General features: G+C 41.0%; 1 pseudogene; it reads left to right on the forward strand.

Annotated features, from left to right (window-relative positions):
- The first annotated feature begins 9,492 nt into the window (after positions 1 to 9,492).
- LOC131264592 (uncharacterized) lies at positions 9,493 to 20,286 on the forward strand (annotated as a pseudogene).
- Positions 20,287 to 20,495: the final 209 nt, after the last annotated feature.

Raw genomic sequence — 20,495 nt, forward strand, 5'->3', positions numbered from 1 at the left:
ATTGGATGTAGTTCATGAAATTTAACAGTTTTATTCAAAAGTATTCAATGATCAACTTAAAGCAATAGAAACACATTTCAAAAGCAATTAAATCATCAATTCATTTTTTTTTTGCTGCGGACTTAGCTTTCAAACTCTTAGCTGCAGAGACTATCGTTGCTTCACGAGCTGTATAGAGGCGAAAGAAGCCACACGGCCTAAAGCCTCTATGAACTATACATACTACTACTACTTCACGAGCTGCTCTCTTTGTCACTAGTGGCGACTGCAGGGGGAAGTCGTTTGCCGGTGCCTTTCATTGTCGAAGTCTTCGACAGGACTTTTGGCAACACAAAAGCTTTGTTGAACAAGTTTTCCTTTTGCTCTAGGAGAGTTGAGCAAGATGAACTGTCTAGCATTGGTTCTGGATTTACGTCCGGTCTTTTATCTGACTGCCTTTCTATTTGTCCATCTTGGACGCTCCATCAGTGTCGTTACTTGGGAGACGATCAACTTCACCTGGGCTTTCATCTATTATTGGAATGATTGGCTTGAAGATTTCAAATGAATCTCATGTTGATGACAAGGCGGTATTCCGTTGCTCTGTAAATTGATAAAAGATATTTTAAACGTATTTAGGTTTAGATGTCGTTGCTTTCAATCTCATCGGGGTCAAAACCCAAGGAAATCATTATGGTTGTCATCTGGCGCTGTGGTGGGCTGCATTGTTTTTCATTTCCTGCCAGACGTAGAACTAATTGGTATCACCTACAGGACCCAGCCAAACCAAATCCTATTGGTGTTTCTCGAACATTTGTAGCTGACCAACTTTGAGATTCGGTTCCAACTTTTGCCTCAGTTTTTTCGGTAATCTTGCGCGGGGCGACTTTGAAGGGGGAGGAGGAGGGGGGGGAGGGGGTCAACTCAATAGTCTCATACGAAACATGTGAAGTATGACCGAGTATGACCGAGTCGACAACTCGATCGAATAGCAGGTCGATCGCCTCGTGCAAACGATTTTTGGCTTCGTTTGCCACAATTGTTGAACACAGCCTAGCACCCCCTAAATTTCCCTGTGAGAGGGCCAGTTCGTGCATCGTTTATTGGAGGGCTATTGTCCTACCATGCTGAAGCACTGTTTGTTTCAAAGTGGCTTGATTCGCTTCTAATTCCTTTAGTTTTCGCTCCAATTCATTTTGAGCTACCACCAAATGATGCATCCTTTAATTTTGGGCCTAGCTTCCTAGAGGCGTCTGCTGGTCCAACATTTGGGTACTTGATATGGATGCTTCCGTTGAGATGCACGTCGGTAGATCACCTGGTGGAATATCATTGTAATTTTGTGTTTTGTTATTACGGATACTTTTCTACTGCCAACTGTAGCTTCTTGTTGTGTCATATATATAGGATATATTGTTGTAGGGAAAAATATTTCCCATGAAATTATATAAAACCTACACATACTGCTAGGTGTTTCTGGTGATATTCTCTTATTTTACACCCCAAATAGCCAAAATATTGTGTTGTATTGCCAATTTTAGTCTTGAATAGCTTACGGTCCTGAAAGGGTTAAGTTAACAAATATTTCCCTAAAAGAAGATCGAACTCAGTGTGTATTACTTTTCTATGGAACAAACTTTTCGAACTGAAGTTTTCGCATCGAAAACAACTCTTGAAGAAGAAAATTTGCATCTTATCACTTGTGGTGATACTGAAGTTGTTAAACGCACAACTTATTCAGAATGCGTTGAAGCAAATTTAGGACAAAAATGTTTTTGAAGCGTTCTTTCTCCTAGTACAGCTTGTAGCACTAAACCAACTTACAACAAAAAGAAAAAAAAATTTTTTTTTGATTGGAGAAATTCATTCCTGAATTACTGAAACTTACTTGCTTACTTCAAACTGAAGTGCGCTTACAAGTTGTACAATCTCATGTTGCACGCAATCTCAAGTTGCATGCAAGTGTGCTATGCAACCAGTAACCTGCTGCTGGAATAGGAAAAACTATCCAAACCAACAATCCCGCCACAGAATAACTGAAATAGCGTCTTCATGATCGGTCCTGATGCGCTTGGCTCTCGGTTTGAAGTCGCTAACTTGCCACGGATGTTTAGTATTTTCAATTTGTCCACAAATATGAAGCATGAACAAAAATATCGAAGCGTATTTGCTTTTGACAAAAAGTACCGACAGTTACATAGCATTGATTGCTATAGCAACCAGCTGATTTGGGAAAGAGTTAAGATACTTGGATTATCAAAAAAAAAATTCATGTTGAAATTGTGTTTTGAAGCAATTAAAAATTTTCGTGCGGCACCGGGCCCGGGCCCAGGCCTTATGAAATACGTTCAATAGAGTCAAGTGAAAAAAAATACTCGACACCGGGTAACTAGCAATGGTCTTATAATATGTACTAGCAATATAGTAACTAGCAATGGTATAATTAAACAAAAAAAAAAAAAAGAAAAAAAAAATGCAACACCAACAGAAGTGATGGCGAATTTCCTTAGAACTGTTTTCTCCAATACACGATTCTTCAAGTGATTCGAAACACATGCAAAACACAAATTCATATAAAATACAGTCACACACAAAACAAAAATATCGCCATGATATAGAATTCTACCATAACGAAATCCAGAGCTCACTCCGATGGACAAACACGAGAAAATTGAAGGAGATGTTTGATAGACAGTTTTTAGCAAAAATAGTTTCAAAGCTTCCTAAGATTAACATGAAGTCGGACAGTACCGATTTCAACGGTTTGAAAGTGACTCAACTGGGCTTGGAATAAATTGTTGAATGAATGTTACATTTGACTGAAATTCCACATTTCACCTCCTAGATAGCACATAAAAAATGTGAGGTGTGAAAGCACATACAAAATACATAGTGCAGCCCGTGTAACCGGGCAAATGAGCTAGTTTATATAAAGCGCAAGTGAATCAGAAGTGATGTCACATTCGTCAACAAAATGGGAGCAAGGACCGGAAACAAAAACAAATCTCTCGGAAATTGAACTTTCTGAACCAACGAATCAGTTCATACTGGATTAGTTATAATCTATATCAGCAATTCATCATCTAGGAAGACCTTTAGCACGCGTAAATGAAACACATGAAGTATTTACTGACGCTAATTTTAAACTTTTTTTTTCAACCAGGGATGGGGATGCATGCAGATTTTTGATGGAACATTAAATGAAGGATTTAATAGTTATAAAACCTGAAAGGCATTAACCAGTTGAAGTGGTTGCTTAAAGCGACAAAAGATAATGGCACTATTATACAATACAAGGTACGTCTCGGGGCAAAAGGATTTACACAAAAATTTGGCATTGACTATGAAGCAGTTTCTTCTTGTGACCAAGCTAGTAACATTTTTAATACTCAGTAGCAAGTCAAAGGCACATTGTTGTGTAGTACATGGATGTAAAAACAGTTGCTATGGTACGTGTCAAGAACTTTGTAAGTTGTTAAAGTGCCTACAGACTGTCGCCAAGGCCTGCCAAGACAAGACCAAGGCAATACTTGACAAGCTACTCGGAAGTGTCAAAAAATCTTGCCTTGGTCTTGCCCGTGTGTGAAGGCCCTCGGTAATGCTCAACAATCATTGGTTTTGTAATGAATATGAAACCGTTGGTGATTTGTATACGGACGGTTTGTTTCATTTTAATTCATTCACGAGTTAAGTCGAGCTGAGCCAGGACAGATAAAAACTTAGTGCCAGGACATATGGGATATCGAGCCGAGTGATCCGATGCCGATGCCACACTGTTTTGGAATCCGATTGGCAACCAGACTTGATGTTCGGAGTTGCGGTGCTTTTAATATGTTGTCCTTCAAACGTTTTTGTACTTAAAATGTCTGAAGACACACAAAATAACTCAAAAACTAGTATTTCACTACACAATCCACTATCGTAAACAAACTAGCGACTCTTTTACCAACTCGTTCATTCTTTTGGGATTCGAATCCCAGTTAAGAATTCAAATCAAAGGGAGTCACAAAAACTATCTGTTATGATTTAAATCGTTCATTCAATATTAAGATTCGAATCACTCACTCATTCTCACTCAGAGCGCACATCATTAGTGTGCACCGTGGGGTCTTCCGGGTGTACAAAACATTGCGAATGGTTTATGGTTTGATGGGGGAAACCATGCAAACTAATCCCGTTGTAACCTCTCCAGCAATCCGTCATAATTGTGGAGCCAGGAAGGACGTGCGTCGTAATCAGATTTATCAACGTTTGGGAATCGCGTCTTTGTAAAATCTCAATGAAAATATCGCGAGTTTCGCGACAAATGCCTCCACCTGATTGTTGAAGGACATTCTTCCCCGATGATATTTTCGTTTGGTGATGTCAGACTCGTCGATTTCGACAACGCATCCGACCCCACCAATTTGAGGTTTATGGTCGTAGATATAGCTTGAACTAAGCTGCCTCAGCAGCTTGTACCATTTTCCGATGGTTTTCTTTGACGTAGCAAAATTTTGCAACCACGAGTAAATAATAATAACTAATTGCGGCAACGAAAGTGTTTGTGTAATTTGACGTTTCTAGCTATGATTTTTCACTTTCAAGATATTAAAAACTATCGAACAACTCTCCTTTTGGTATAATCCCAAATGAAGCCCCCCCGTCGCCGCATCGTCGTCATTTTTTCCACATGTGCGCCTGAAAGTATGCAATAGGTGGCACATCAAGTCAGTTTGAATATTTGAACAGTTGAATTTCCGTTAGAAACTGTAATGACTTGAACTAATCGGTAAAACTGAGCAAGATGGAGATCATAAACCAATGAGTTGGACTGAAGAAATGAGTTTGAAACGGCGGCGCGCCCGCAGCGAGCGCAGCGAGCGGACTGCGCTAGGTCTACCGAAAAAGGGAGTTTGTTATAAATTTGTGAAATAAGGGGGGCCCGTGGGCCCCCCTCATACCGCACCCCTAGACTGATGGCGTAGCCGAATTTTGATACACTCATGTAAGTAATGCATGAGGGAGTTTATGTTGTACATCCTTTCCAGTATAATCATCATCTTTAATTTAACGAGAATTCAATTCAAACGGTTCACACAACGGCACGTTTCACCAATTGCATACCTTTACGGTGCATCCGCTCACAAATGGTGTAGCCACAACAGCGATTTCGGCTGGGGGGGCTTCATTTGGGATTTTACCCTCCTTTAGTTTGAACACATGGAGTTGCTATATGAAACCTTGGCAAATAATTCTAGTTTGGCTGTTTTTCACTGCACTCGATGAGTATATGATGGTGTTTTGACGTTTTTAGCTTTGATTCTTCCCCTTTGCAAGGGTTTAACTAACCACCCCGTAGTCTTCAGCTGTTGATGCGGCTTACCGTCGCGTGCGTTATTATTGAGGCGGTACTGCAACGGGCGCAATGCTGGGCGGAACCGGTTGCGGTACCCCGATACCCAGCTGTATGAAAACCCCAATCAGTTCCCGCGTGAAGTAATGGAGCAGGTACAGATTGGCGTCCGAGGCGTAGAAGCGCTCCCAGACGGTGTAGAACCAAAACGGTAGCGAACGGGCGATGTAGCGCGTGAGCAATGCGTTGTAGATGACGTTCGCTACCCCGTACGCGGCGGTGTTGTGTATCAGCACTTCCAGCGCTTGGCAGAAGCGTTGCAGCTGGTGCAGCGGGCCTCCGGAGGTGTCGCCGGCCGCGTCGTACACGCGCTGCAGCAGGGATGAGAAAAAGCCGGTTGATGGTGTCGAAGTTCTGGTGCAGCATGTCCATGATCTCCAATTCCGGCCAATTGGCGGCCAATTCTGATGGAACAGGCCGTACATAAGGCAAACGGGACGCCCTTGAGCGCTTCCCACAGCCGCCGAACATTGGTCTCGTTGCTGATGTTGTAGGCTCGCGTCAAAAAATTGTATTCCGTGTTGAAGCCCATCCTCTCGAACGGGTTGCCATCGAACATCGGTAGCGGTACCGTCATCTCCCACTGGCACTGGACGAACGGCGGGCCGGCTGGTACTTGGCACACCGGAGTCGACGGTGTCGTTTGAGGGTGGAGATTGGACATCCTTAATAGCGCGATAAAAACTTGATGAACCGTGAACTAACGGTGCTGAGGAGGCGATCGTCGGAGCATGCATGCCTCGAACGCGTTGGAGGAAAGCACAAAACTGAACACCGTCGTCTGCGGGCTCACCACTGGAATGGTCTTCGTCCGATGGCTGTCTACTGCTGGTTGATCATCATCGACGTCCCTCCCCTCCTCCTCTCATTTCCGCGACAAGTTGGGGACTTTTTGTAAATCCATTTGCTGTAATTCGCGCGCTTTGTAGACCGCAACAGCATAAATCGTCCACAATACTCACACAGCACAGATTGTGCAAGTAACCCCGCTTGTTCACCAACACTGCGGACCGATGCCAAAATATCCATCGTTAAAGATTTATCTGAAGCGACTAAAATTCACTTAAAAATTGCAATCACTAAGAGAAACACGAAACGAAACAAACTCACTGCTGCAACAGAAGGTCTGGAGTTTTTGATAGATTGATTTCCAGAACAATTCGAAGAAAACAAAATTTAGTACAACAAACTTTTAAGCTTAGAGTTGATGCTATGCTATAATGCATATTTGAATCGTGAAACTGTAAAATCCTCACAGAAATGATAGGAATATTGTGTTCGAATTTTTAAGATCTTAGTATATCTCACAGCAGCGACTGCATATCAAAAGAGTCCGCAAATCGTGGAACCTTTCTTTGACTAGCTCTTTGAAATATGTGCCTAGAAGTGATGTCAGGAGTGATGCCGCTTAAACTTCGCTTCTGGCAACTTTCGTTTCGCCTTCTCATCCGTGCCTCAGTATTATTATTTTTATTATTATTTACTAGCTTGGTGAAGAAGAGGTTCAGAAAAGTGTCATGGTTTTACTCGTTACTTGAAAGTTCGATTTAATTTAATAGTTACAATAACGGCATATTTAAAATGTTTGATATTTCATCAATTTCCCCGTGTTGTATAAACCTAGTTGTAGCTATGATATATACACCTTGACATTTGTTTACATGCTTGTGTTGTTTGTGTTAGTAAAACTGAGTTTTAGTTGTAAAATTTAGATGATTTTATAGAAAAATAGTGATCAAACAAACCTTCAACAACATCTGCAGTGCTTAAACTATATGTGTGAAAAGTTTCAGCTTTGACAGTTCAATATTTTTCGTGTTTTTAGTGTACATAGAACTATACATAAAAAAGCTAAAATATATAGTAGATTTATGTATTCAATGGACTACACGAGGTCCTAATGAATGTCTTGAGAACTAATTTACAATAATTACAATCTGGCCCTGGCTTTAAATGTGTCGACAGATGTGAAGAAAAGAGAGGATATGGAGTCCTGCTGAATCTTATCCTTAAAAAGTCAGTAGAGCGCAGTTGTCGAGTTGGTGAATTGAATTCAACTAGCTCTAGCAGGGATGGCGCGTGAATTTCTCCACGGATAAATATGGCCACAAATACAGTCTGAGCTCCCAGCCTGCGTTCATTAAAGTATCAAATCAATTAGAGAACAAGCTGACCAGACGAACAAAATCATCCAATATTACTAATGTGCTAGGGTAAGTGCTCCTATAGTGATGCTAGTACCAATAGTGGATGTAGTGGAATAAAATTCTAGCTCTACGACGAAATAAATACAATGGAGATATTTGTTCTTCTATCTTCAGATGTTCTTCGATCATGTGCGGAGTATTCAAAAGTTGAATCTTCCTATCCCATAATGAATTAAAGCTCCAAAATTAATTATTTCCAGACAGGTTGTACTAATATGCTGGATTTTTAAAAGAATTTATCAGGTATGTCATGATTTCCTTAAGGCTACAAATCACTACAAAATGTATTGGTTTATGAGGTCTTTGAGGCCAATGCATTGGTCTGTGACCAAGACAACGTATTGGCCTATGAATATTTTGGCCGTTCAATTTGCTTCATATATGCTAAACACTAGAATACATTGCTTTCGCGTTTTTAATAATTTTCTGATGTACCACTTCACCATTCTACTAGCTCGGTGTAAAAAAAAAAAAGATTATTTTATTCTTTCAAAATGTATCATGTAAATTCAGAAAAAAATGTTTGCACTATGATGTTTATATTTATTGAACATAACTAAATTGAACCAAGGAAAGCGCGCTACTGTGGCCTCTAGTGACGTCAGCCAGAAACTAATATTTTTAGTAGTATTAGTAAATAGTAACAATGAAGTTGTGAAAGTTTCAGACCTGTACTATTTTTTCGCGAAATGCCGTACAATGGAAATTAAACGACCAAAAATGAATCACGAGCATGCTTGTGCTTACCCTTTTTAACAAGGCCAGGATTGGCGACACCAATTGTGCCGGAACTTTAGACCCCGACTTTGCTGCTTTTTTCTTTACTTCTGTTGAGTGTCCATCCATCGAGCCGAAGATAACAATGTTCTGGATACGAATAACTATAAAAGAAATTACAAATCGGTTGAAACTAAAACAATTACCACGATTAGCTTCGCTTTCGCGTGTGTTCAACTCACTTCTTGTTGTGATACTGATCCGGCTTCTCGAACTTGTCATTTTTTCACTGTATTTCCACGCAAGATTCCACTAACACAGACAAATTTTTGAATCGCTGTGTCCAGACACGGGAAGTTACGTTTATACCACCCGGGTTGGATCCGACAGAACGTTGGTTTTTACAGATGAGCGGGATAGACGATGACGAGCTACACGCTAAAAAGAGATGGCGTTTCGAAGCGTTATGCGGGATGCGTTACTATGGGAATTGGCGTTATTTTCAATCTTTGAGGCCAATTTATGGAGTAATTTGTAATGGCAAAAATATGATTTTATTTTTGAAATGTTGCTCAACATACTAACTTTCTAGCGCACACTTTTCTCTAGATTTACATCATAGATTTTGAATGAATAAATGCTGAAAAAACACAAATTCGACCGTTTTTGCTATACACCGAGCTAGCGGGATGATGAAGAAATGCATCGAAAAACCAAAAGATAATAAGATAGATAGATAAGATAAGATAGATAGATAGAAAGATAGTTAATATACAAAAAAGTAACAGTTTACGGATTTGAAAATTTTTCCAAAAACAATGAAGTTATAGCGTTTTACAAATTCGAAAACTGCGTTGTGGTCAAAATGTCCCCAATTCGGATTCTAGTGTTAAATATGCTTCAAAAATAAGTTACAGTCAAAATATATTCAGTCATTTCTAAGTACTACCACCACCAGAGGAACACGATACCACAACTATAGGAACCATACCACCATGATAGGAGCAACCAACTCGGAAGTAACATACGCTTTTTTTACGTGTGTTTTTAATGGTTTACGGTAAAAAATTATGTTTTGTAGAAAATAACTGTTTCGATCATAATTGGTACAAATATGTAAAATATTGTGTTCTTAACATTTAAGTACACCACTATTGGTACCGTTACCCTACATTTCATTTTTAGACAATTACCATGAGCGATGAGGAAGTGCTATTGTTCATCGACGGTGTAAAACACCATCCACCAATCTGGGTTAAGAAGTTTGTGGACTATAAAAATATACAAAAAAAGGCAGACGCATGGAACAGCCTTGCAACCTCTGGATGCTTTTCAGTGGATGAGCTGAAAAGCAAATGGAAATCCCTGCGTGGAAGGTTCAGACGGTTGAGATCCGTGTTGCGGCCAAGTTGGTTTGCCTATGACGCTATGGAGTTTTACGACGTACAGGAAACGGATAGCGAGGACGTTGGTGTAATTATGAGCTCAAAATCATAACTAATCAAACTAAAATTACTAATTAATGCTTATTTCTTTACTAACTAATCCTACATAAAATTAGTTAACCTATTCATTAACTTATATTCAATCAACATCATTTAACTTAATTATAGGCTGATTTTCTAATTTATAGAACGTACTATCTAATTTGATTGTCATTTACAAAATCTCTGGCTAGGTGGTCCGTAGCTCCTACCAATTCCCTCGATGATCTTAATGGTACTTGTCCAAGACTTTGCATGGCAATAGTCGATGTATTGCGCCAAGATCTTTCTACTATCTGTCCCTCCACAACTCTGTCTGCCAAATCCGATGACGAATAAGTGTTGTGGGATTCTCTTTTTCGCAGAAAATTATGCAAACATACAGTCGCATGTACAATTTTCCTCGCAACATCTGGGGTTTGTAAAATAGTGCGAGAATAGACGTGGAATACTGAACTCATTATTCCAAACGCATTCTCTACCGTCCGCCGGGCACGAGAATGCCGATAATTAAATTCTCGCTTAGGAAATCCGATAGGATGCGCTCCGGTAAAAGGCCGAATGCAGTAAGATGATAAAGCAAAAGCCTTATTCCCAAGCAGCATGTACGGAACTTTAATGGTGTAGGGAACCCTCAAAACAACTAGCTCAGCGATTCTCAGTGTGTTGTTCTCAAATTTTTGATAGATTTTCGTATCGATACGATGGTTTCGTCTGCGTCAACTATTGCCATCAACACAATACTATAAAAGTGCTTATAATTATAATATTCTGAGCCACTGGTTTTTGGTGCTTGAATCCGCACAAGCTTTCCGTCAATGGCCCCGATGGCGTGAGGAAAATTCCATTTTAGCTCAAATTCGTTGTCTGTAAAATCAAACGACAGAGATACTGCGATTGAGCACATACTACACATTTTTGAGCTTTGATGTTTGTGAATACATAGGGTTATATAACAAGACTCAGCTGTTTTCTAATTTTGTTTACAGATGCCAGCTGTATCATCACCATATCATATTTCATAGGCGCTTCAACAGCTGGCGAAACATCAGCTTTATCAATAATTCAGAAATATCTTTACGCACCTTGAACAAAAAAATGGCAAGCTAGTGTATGCGTCCCCCGTAGCCAAATATTCGGTTCGACCACCACGGAGCGTTATCTCCCTCCAGTGTTCTGACCGGAATGCTTCCATTTAATTATAGTTGCGTCTTTGTACGGCAAACCTATAAATATTCTACGGGAAGACGCTATTTCTTATCGGTCTGCTCGTATTTCCCGTTCAAAGGTGCGTGATGGTCGAAATCCACTTTCGACATGCGCACAAATTGAACCACTGTTTCTTCTATTCTGTTTTCCAAAACAGTCGTAAGCGATCTCGACGCATTCTCCACAATACGTGTAGGCGGGCCAAATTGCTCATGGCCAGTATCAGTTGTTTGCTAATTTACACTGACCGGCGCTTTCAAAGCCAATTTTAGCACATTCTAAATTTCAAGTTCTAAGCCGTACTAGTGCTTTTAATGTATATTTAACGTCCACAACCGAATGGTTTTTCATCGTTTTCTCTTTTATTAATAAAAGCTAATATTAAATTGGCGAAACTAAGTTTATTCAAGACACGAAAGTATAAAGTGAAGAATTTATTCAGCGATGGATATCATTCTGTGTGTGCACCATGTTGTCCATACTCGCCTGGCTTCGTCCACACGGAGACATATGAGGGTATTATGATTGGGAGCGCGGAAACGACAAACTTCTCGACGCTGGCCCATACAAAAGGTAAACAACACTTTGAAAAAAGCGAAAAAATGGCTGGCCGTCTCGACGATCCAAAACGACGCCGCCTACTTGTCGAGACGATGCGCGGATACGAAAAGACGCGCGTCGTTATCGTCGAGCAGTTTCAAGCACCTCCTGGTCGATGGTTCTCTATAGACCGTATGTTTCCGAGGTATATGTGGCTTCTATAGATCTTGGTATTTACCAAGAACATGATAATTCAGGATGCCCCTTTGATATCAACGTTGTGTTTTGACAAGTCACTTTGATTTATTTAGCCATTTAGCCAAAGTATAAAACACACCAATAACTCGATCGTTTTGAAAATTGATTAAAAATCAAAGTGCTCGAAAATTGTTAAAAACTATATATTTATATACCTTGGAATACTTGTATAAATACCCAGGGTGCTATTCGAGCAAATATGCGGAAACTTTCGAGCAATAACGCGGAACCGGATCATAATACCCTCAATACTCGGTCAAATTCAGTGCGAGTTTTTGACAGGACTCATAAACTCGCCAGAACAAACTCGTCCCATACTCGCTGTGTGGAAAGAGCCCTAAACGGAATCTGTCAAAAGGTTCGCGCAAAATGTTCGTGCTATTCGCCAAAATCGGCTCACCTTTTCTGCACGAAAAAGGTTCGCGAACTCTGCTCGATTCACTAACGCATTCAAAAAAAGGTTCGCCGAGCGTCGAAATTCGAGCAGGGTTCGTCTCGTGTGACCGTACCTAATGGCTACTGTATTATCACAGCCTGTTTTTATTTCTAAGCCATACAAACCCGTTGTATTATTACACTACTATACATGTTCCTGATCTAGTTTTGGTTTCAATGTGGTTTGGTTTGCTTTAACTTTGCAATATTCGAAATGGAATATATAACCATTTCCTTACTTATCTGGCGCTGAGCGGTCTTGGCCTGCCACACTGGTTCAATCCTGTATCCTGGCTTTATTGGCGGCTTCGTCTACATCGTTCTTCTACCTCAATTTAGGCCTACCACGCCTTCTCCTGGGTCGTTCGGTGCCATTCGCATGGCATTGCCAGGCCACCGGAGCCTGGCGAGTCTAATTCGCCTCAAAGGCCGTTCTAACGAACGTAAAAAAAAACTGGAAACCGATTATTGCGGCTCTACAAATTCCTCAGCATCTTCGATGCTGTCCACAACCGTTTCAATTACACTTAGGATTTGTAATAATTGGTCCTGCTTTTTCTTTTGCAATCGATATGCTAGGGATTCTAAGAATCCAGAAATAGCAAAACGCTGCTCGATCTTACGGCAAACATTTTCCAAGCTGTCAAGAACGTTCATTATCCGACTGTCAAAACGTGTTTGCCGAGGTTGTCTGGACTGCTAGCAAGTACATGTACCACGCTGTTGCAATCTTGGGACTGAAGAGTTTTTTCTGTTCTGGCAATGGAGAACTTTTAGCAAGCCCGATGGGCCTGGGGCAGGAGACCCCCGCCTGATGCAGCTAGGGCTGGGGGTCGTCGCGCACCCGATGGGCCTGCGACCGGGGATCGTCACTCGCCTGATGCAACTAGGGCCGGAGAACGTTGCTCAACCGATAGGCCTGTGACCGGTGATCTTCGCTCGGCTGCGACGGGGCCTTGAACCAGGGAAGCACTGTGGTAAATTGGCGACCGCCGGTGTATCAACGAATGCTTCCGGGCCTGGCTTATCTACAAAAGAGAATGACACGTAACATTATAAAATAAATTTGATTTAGAAAGATTTTTCTTTTTTCAGTTACCGGATACCCAAAATGGATGGAAACAAGTATCAGATCGATTTGACGAAAAGTGGCAATTTCTCCATGCTATTGGTGCTGTCTATGGAAAGCATATCCAAATTAAAAAACCGAAAAAATCCGATAGCGTTTATTACAATTATAAAAATGGTTTAGTATTGTTCTGCTCGGTATTGTAGCTGCAGACTATAACTTTGTATACGTTGATATTGGAGGCAAAGGAGGGGTGTCTAGCTCAGGATTTTTTCGGAACAGTAAAATTCATCAAAAATTCAAAAGGAACGAATTAATCATTCCGGAACCAACGCCTTTCCCAACAAAATGTACGGCACATTGATGAGACAAGGCGTCGTGTGTTCTATATATTGCCTACGGCCACATGGGGGTATTGATTCTGCAGTATGTCCGGAAACTGTATTTAATTACCGACTGTCTTCTGAAGTTGCTTTCGGAATTTTAAGCATCTGCTTTAGGGTACTTGGCTTATAGATTAGGATTGCGGCTAAAAATGTAATATGTCACAATCGTTTTCTTACCTGCTCCAGTTTGGCGAAATTCAACAACCTTCTTCCATTGTTCCATTCAAATGTTTTCATTTGGTTTTAAGCAAGGAAACATCTAGGCCCATATCCTCGCTAGTCGAGCGCCAAGAATGGTCCTGCTTCGTACTATTTTTGTAATTATCATCTTGTTTGTTGCACAATACTGGACGTCTCTGAACCTACGCAATAAGTGGAAGCGAACAAAAATTCTAAAAAGAAACAACTGAAACGACCAGCGAACATCAAACTATCGAATCGATCCGCCGTTAGCCACTACTGCAAACTACAACTGGCCGAACAACACCTACGAGTTGAGCGGAGGTCCACAAGTGTCTTCAGTGATAACAAAGGAAGTAATCCTAGATATCCAGAAAAAAAACCTAACGTCCGATCCGAGTCAATCTGAAGACGCAGCACCAAGTTTCAGTTTGGCGAGAATTTTTGGGTTGACCAATCTTTGCGTGGTCAAATCAACCAACGGCGGATCCCACATCCAGCAACATATATCCAGTTGGGTTTGTAAATATGATACTCACGCTCAGGGTTGGTTCCTTCTTCTGCGGAATAATCATTCGGTTGTTTTCCATCTGTATACATTGTAAATTAGAATTTTAGTCTTTTATTATCATATTTCTTAGGTAAAACTTACTTTTGATGATAACAGTAATACGCGGATACGGAACATCCCTTGGCCCTATTCTGGCGCGTCGCTTTTCGCGCAGCCGCCACGATGGAGAGGTTCCTGAGTTGTGGAAATAGGCCTGAGTTGTCCCAATCTTCAAGAAGAGATGCCGTTCATCCCCCGCCAACTATCGAGGCATCTCCCTCCTCTGTGCCACCTCCAAAGTCCTCGAATCCATTCTTCACTCCTCCATCGTGCGTCCGTGCATTTCTACAAACCTATGAACAATTTGATGACCTTACTGTCCGTGGTTTAAACCAATCTGTACTCTGGGTTGACTACACCGCATTTGACGGCTCATGGCTTGTTGCTGGGTAAACTCGAACGCCTCGGGTCGGGGGGCTCTTTACTCCTGGACCAGATCATTCCTTAGCGGACGATCTTACCCTGTGCGGGTGGGGGCTGCCCTCTCGCATCCGTAGTTCAGTGTGTCGAGAGTTGTCTAGGGAAGCATCCTCAGTCCTCTCCTTTTCTCCCTCTTCCTTAATGATCGCGTCAGCGTGCTGCTTCCAAACGGACACTTGCTGTATGCTGACGATGTCAAATCATTCCTGCCCATATGCTCTCCTTCTGACTTCTTACTCCTTCAAGAATCCCTCGACCGCTTCTCCGAATGGTACTCCGCGAACGGGTTAACGCTTTGCACTTCCAAGTGCTGTATTATACGAGGGTTGCCTTCTATATTTCGGGATTTGAGAACAAAAACAAATAGTTGTGTTCGTAAATCAGTTTATTATTTTTTCAAAATACTCCCCATCTCCAAACATGGATTTGGAATGCAGCAACCGCTTCTTCAGGTGTTGAAAAACGTTGACCTCTCAGTTTTTTTTATGTACGGGAATAAAAAGAAGTCATTTGCTAGATCAGGACTATATGGCGGATGACTCATCAAATCGATGTTTTGAGTGCTCAAAACTGCTGTTGTTCCCGCTAGGCGATTTCGAGCAATCGTTCTAAAAACGTCCTAAAATGAAACAAACATTGAGCAGTTTTATATGGGAAGTAGGACAAAGTAGGACGACTGCTCGAAAACGTACTGCATTTGTTTCACCCCCATACAAAAATGTAGGACGTTTGTTCCGCGCGTATGATGTTTTTAGCACGATATTTTGAGCTGCTTAGCGGGTTTGAGCCGATGTGTGAGAGCTTGCATTATCGTGGTGAGGGGCGTCCGTCTTCGTCGGTTCAATTTCCTGATTTCTTGAAGGACAACTGGCAAATACATTGTTGTGTACCACTCAGAATAGACTGTTCTGCGTTGTTCTAGTGGTATGGTTGCGATATGTCCAGTTTTTCCGAAAAAACATGCGACCATTTGCTCGGAAGTACTTCGTGCGCCGACAACTTTTGTTGCTCATCTTGAAACAGTCATACAGGCGATTGCTGTTTAGTTTTGGGCTCGTGATGAGTCATGGATTTACGCATATGAGCCGCTGTGTTGTGAGCTTAGTGAGATATATTGTTTCGGGTAATATAGCTTTAAATTGTTATTTCGACGTAGATTTTATTACATACTTGTATTTACAGCTTTCAAAATCATCGATCAACAAGCTGGTACAAGAAGTATTGGGTGTACAACTTAATGACCGGAATTTGACGCTAGATGTCCGTAGTAACAAATATGGTGAAAGCTCGAACTTTATATATATGCCATTTTGAAGGTACAGCTATCAAAATCAGCCAACAAAACAATTTTATCTTGTGTGCATCATTATTATTTTTCACGATGAATAACTTCAAAAATGGGAGAGAAAGACAGCATTTGCGGGAGGTTCTGTTGGGTAATTTTTTTTGCAAAGAAAACTGCTACGGAAAGTTATCGTTTGCTTGTAGAAGTTTATGGCGACGATGCTTTCGTGAAAACACAGTGTTTTGAATGGTTTCAACGCTTCAAAAGTGGCGATTTTGATATCAAGGACAAAGAACGCCCAGGACAACCAAAAAAGTTTGAAGACGAGTGACTCAGCAAGCCATTTCGAAACGTTTGAAAGCCGCCGGATGCAAAACGTCCTCACCGGAATACGCTTCACTTCAGAGCAAGGCATCCGAAATTGGATAGATTCGTTTTTGGCCGGCAAGCCGGCGCGATTTTTTTGCGATGGAATTCATAAATTGCCTGAAAGATGGGAAAATGTTATAGCTTCTGACGGGCAATACTTTGAAAAAAATATATTGTAAGACTTTCCACAATAAAGCATAAAATTTCGCTAAAACATTCCGGTTTTCAAGTTGTACACCCAATATGTGATGCGATTATGGACGCGCTTCACGATTATGTGAAGGTAACGTTGCATGTGAAAATAATTAAAATTGATTTATGTTTTAGTTTATAATTCATAATAATTTATTGATCTAATTACACTTAAAACACTAAAGAGAAAATCCTAAAAGTGACTCGCTTCACTGTGTTCCGTGTCCCCTGGTGTTTGTCCTTCTTTCGGTAACATCGGATTCAATGTTGTGCATAGTTTGATGGTCTGTAATACCAATCGCTAAATTTTGCTCTGTGCTATCAAAGCTTTCAATCCAGCCAGCAACATTCCCACCGATCATTGATGACGTCCGCTGCACATGGTGACTCGTTAACAGGTTGGCTGATAAATCCCCGGTCTGACACATAGATGGCACCGCTAGTATTAAATGCATATTATTTTTATATAGTACCAACCAAGATAAATACACACTATATAAGGTAGCGGAATGTAGAGCATTTTGACGTCTACACTGCAAAAAATCGAAAAATAGCTTTTGACAGTATGCTGATACTAAAATTTGGCGGGAATCGCCCTTAGAAGATAAACAAACAACAATGCTCGAGAACCAAACAAACCGATTCTTCAATTGCTTTCGTTTTGTTCGCATGGAAAATGTTTAAGAAGCCGTCGGCCGAAGTGGGTCACCGATTTTTCGACGAAATGTATCGAAGTTTCACCTCACGTACCTTTTCTTTACTCGCATAGTTGTTTACATTCTATGCTGTTTATCACCATGCTGTCAAAAGCCACGGTCGCCATTTTCTAAAAAAATACCTCCTAAAAAGTCATCTATTCAGTATTTAATCATCTTGGTACCAAACTTCAAATGATTCGTGTCAAAATTTGACGTCTGTATGTCAATTAGTTTATGAGACAGAGCGTCTTTTGTCAAGCAACTTTTGTTATTGTGAACGCCACTTGTTGTTCCACCAAGACAACGCACCGTGCCACAAGTCATTGAGAACGATGGCAAAAATTCATGAATTGGGCTTCGAATTGCTTCCCCACCCACCGTATTCTTGTTCTCAGACCTCAAAAGGATGCTCGCAGGGAAAAAATTTGGCTGCAATGAAGAGGTGGTCGCCAAAACTGAGGCCTATTTTGAGGCAAAACCGAAGGCGTACTACCAAAATAGTATAAAAATTTCGTGTTCTTGTGCCCGTTGTCTTCAGGCATCGGGGAGTGGGATTGTTCAATGGTTGGGACAGTAGAGTTAGAAGAATACAGCGGAGATGGGCAAGTGGAACAAGGATTGGAAGGTCCGGGAATGGGATAGGCAGGTGGAGTCGAGTTTGATGCCTGTTTGGCATTGACAGGTTCAGCATTCATAAACTGCATTACTTTCGCTAATTACAACTACTTTTTCACTATATATTCAGCTACCGTCAAACAAACAAGAGTGGTTGGATGTTTCACGAAAGTTTGAGGAGCGATGGAATTTTCCTCACGCCATAGCGATTGATGGGAAACACATCCACATATAAAAGCTCCGAATCATAGCGGATCGCAATATTTCATTTACAAAAGATTTCACAGCACCGTTGTGCTAGTTGCTGCGGACTACAATTTTCTGTACGTCAATGATGGTGGCCAGGGCGGAGTTTCAGGCGATGGACATGGTGCGCAAATTTTTGCAAATCTATTTTTCATTTGTCGACCGAAAAACAGATTTTCAGTTGACTGCCCATCTGACAGCATTTTACCGTTAAAGTTGGATGTAGACGTTACATATTAATCTATGCAGATCTTTGACGGCTACAGCTTTTCCTTTGTTCTTTCCGTAATGGCGACCACAGATAAATATGTCACGTTTGGGAGGGCTTCTGTGGTACCGCAGATGTTGCTGTCAATCGTGTGGTACCGCAGATGTGCAGTTGCAAATGCCAAATGAAGGTTTGTTGTGTTTATGAGTAGTGGTTTGAGTGCGTTGTGCCGTGTGCTGTTCGTTGAGTTCGTTGTGGTATTTTAGTTAAAAAAAATATTATTAAAATGGCATTCAACACAGTTTTGACTGCTGCAGCTGAAGAACTGGCTACATTAGTGCAGTTAGTAATTGAAGAAGGGGAGGAGGAACAGGAGCAGAAAGCGGAACGTCGCTGCTGTATAACGGACCTTTTCCTGGAAAGGGTTGATGTTTGTAGCTGGCTGTTCGAGGCTTTTGATGGAGAAGGCCCAAACAACCGCTATAATGACTTCTTCCGACTAAATCGCGAGGAGTTTCATTATGTATTGTCCTTGGTTGGGCCGAAAATAGCTAAAGAAGATACGACAATGCGCAAAGCAATATCTCCTAAGCAACGGCTCGCCATCGCGCTTCGGTTTTTGGCTACAGGCGACTCATATGAATCCTTGGCTTTCGTATTCAAAGTAAGTTTTTACTCATATCATCAATGAGTTGAAGGAATATGTCAGGGCATGGTATTAATTCATCTAGTTTGAAAACACGTTATTTTGCTTTAATATTTTGAACCATTTATTGCTATTAGGCAAGATATAGGCTATCTGGTTTTTGTTTTTTTTAAATATCATTTATTAATTTATCTGGCCTGCACCCTGCTAAAATCTGCTCTCTGTATTTCCTAAAACCGCTCGCATCATTCGCTACAACTACAGATAGTCGTGGTCGTGACGTGGACTAAAGCGCTGTATCTCGTAGAGTTTTTGGATTTCTTCATTTAAAAATGAAGTAACCCCACGGATCAGTCGGCTGCAGAACGCCGGATTATTTTGCTCGAAAGGGAGAACTTCAGTCTCTACAAAGTTACCCAGATTTCTGGCTCGCGATAACGGTGCAACTGCGGCTGCTGTGGTAGCAGCGTTTGCAGCAGAAACCGTCTTCGTTAGGGAGCGGAGCGTGGTTATACAATCGGCAATTTTGCCGACGTCGGTTGTCAGGGGAGGATTTCAGATGGTGGGGTGTTTCAAAATAGCCCCATTTTCCAAAAATTCGAACGTCGGGAGCTGAACATACTCGTTCCCGAAATTTTAAATTTGTCATACAGCATTGAAGTCCCATATTTCCTTTTAGGTGATCAGGCATTTGCTATGAAATAATATTGCCTCAGAACATATGGAGGAATGCATGCCACAGAGTCGATGGAGCGGAATTTTAACTATCGACATTCAAGAGCGTGCCGTACTGTAGAGAACGCTTTTGGAATTTTGGCGAAAGTGTTCCAGGTTTTAGCTAAGTCCATCGACCTGGAACCAGAAATGGCTGAAAAAGTAGTTCTTGCCGCTGTAACGCTGCACAATTTTCGACGACAGCACACTATATAATTATTCCACCGAATTTTTTCCTCCCACTACAAACACACAAACAACATTAATGGAATTCAAACAATTCAACGATGAAGCATCTCCCCCTTCAATTTTACCATTCTCAGCTGTTGCATTAAGACCAGCAAGAGCATTACATAATATGCGAAACCATTTGGCACGGCATTTTTTGCTACCGATCCATTACCGCGAAGAGTATAAGAAATAATTTAATTATGATTATGTTATTACATTGTGGCTATGAACTGTATTTTCACATTCAGGTGGTCCCCTAGATGTACCCAGCGGACCCCTTAAATCTGCAGTCTTCTTTTTTGTCCTTTTTATCACAAATTTGTTGAAGAAAACAATAACAAATATTGAAATAAATGTGGCGAAATCCAGTTTAGAAGACGTAACTTGGAAACTGACTGTACC

This window comes from Anopheles coustani, chromosome 2 (assembly GCF_943734705.1).
Source record: "Anopheles coustani chromosome 2, idAnoCousDA_361_x.2, whole genome shotgun sequence".
In the NCBI taxonomy this organism is placed as follows: domain Eukaryota; kingdom Metazoa; phylum Arthropoda; class Insecta; order Diptera; family Culicidae; genus Anopheles; species Anopheles coustani.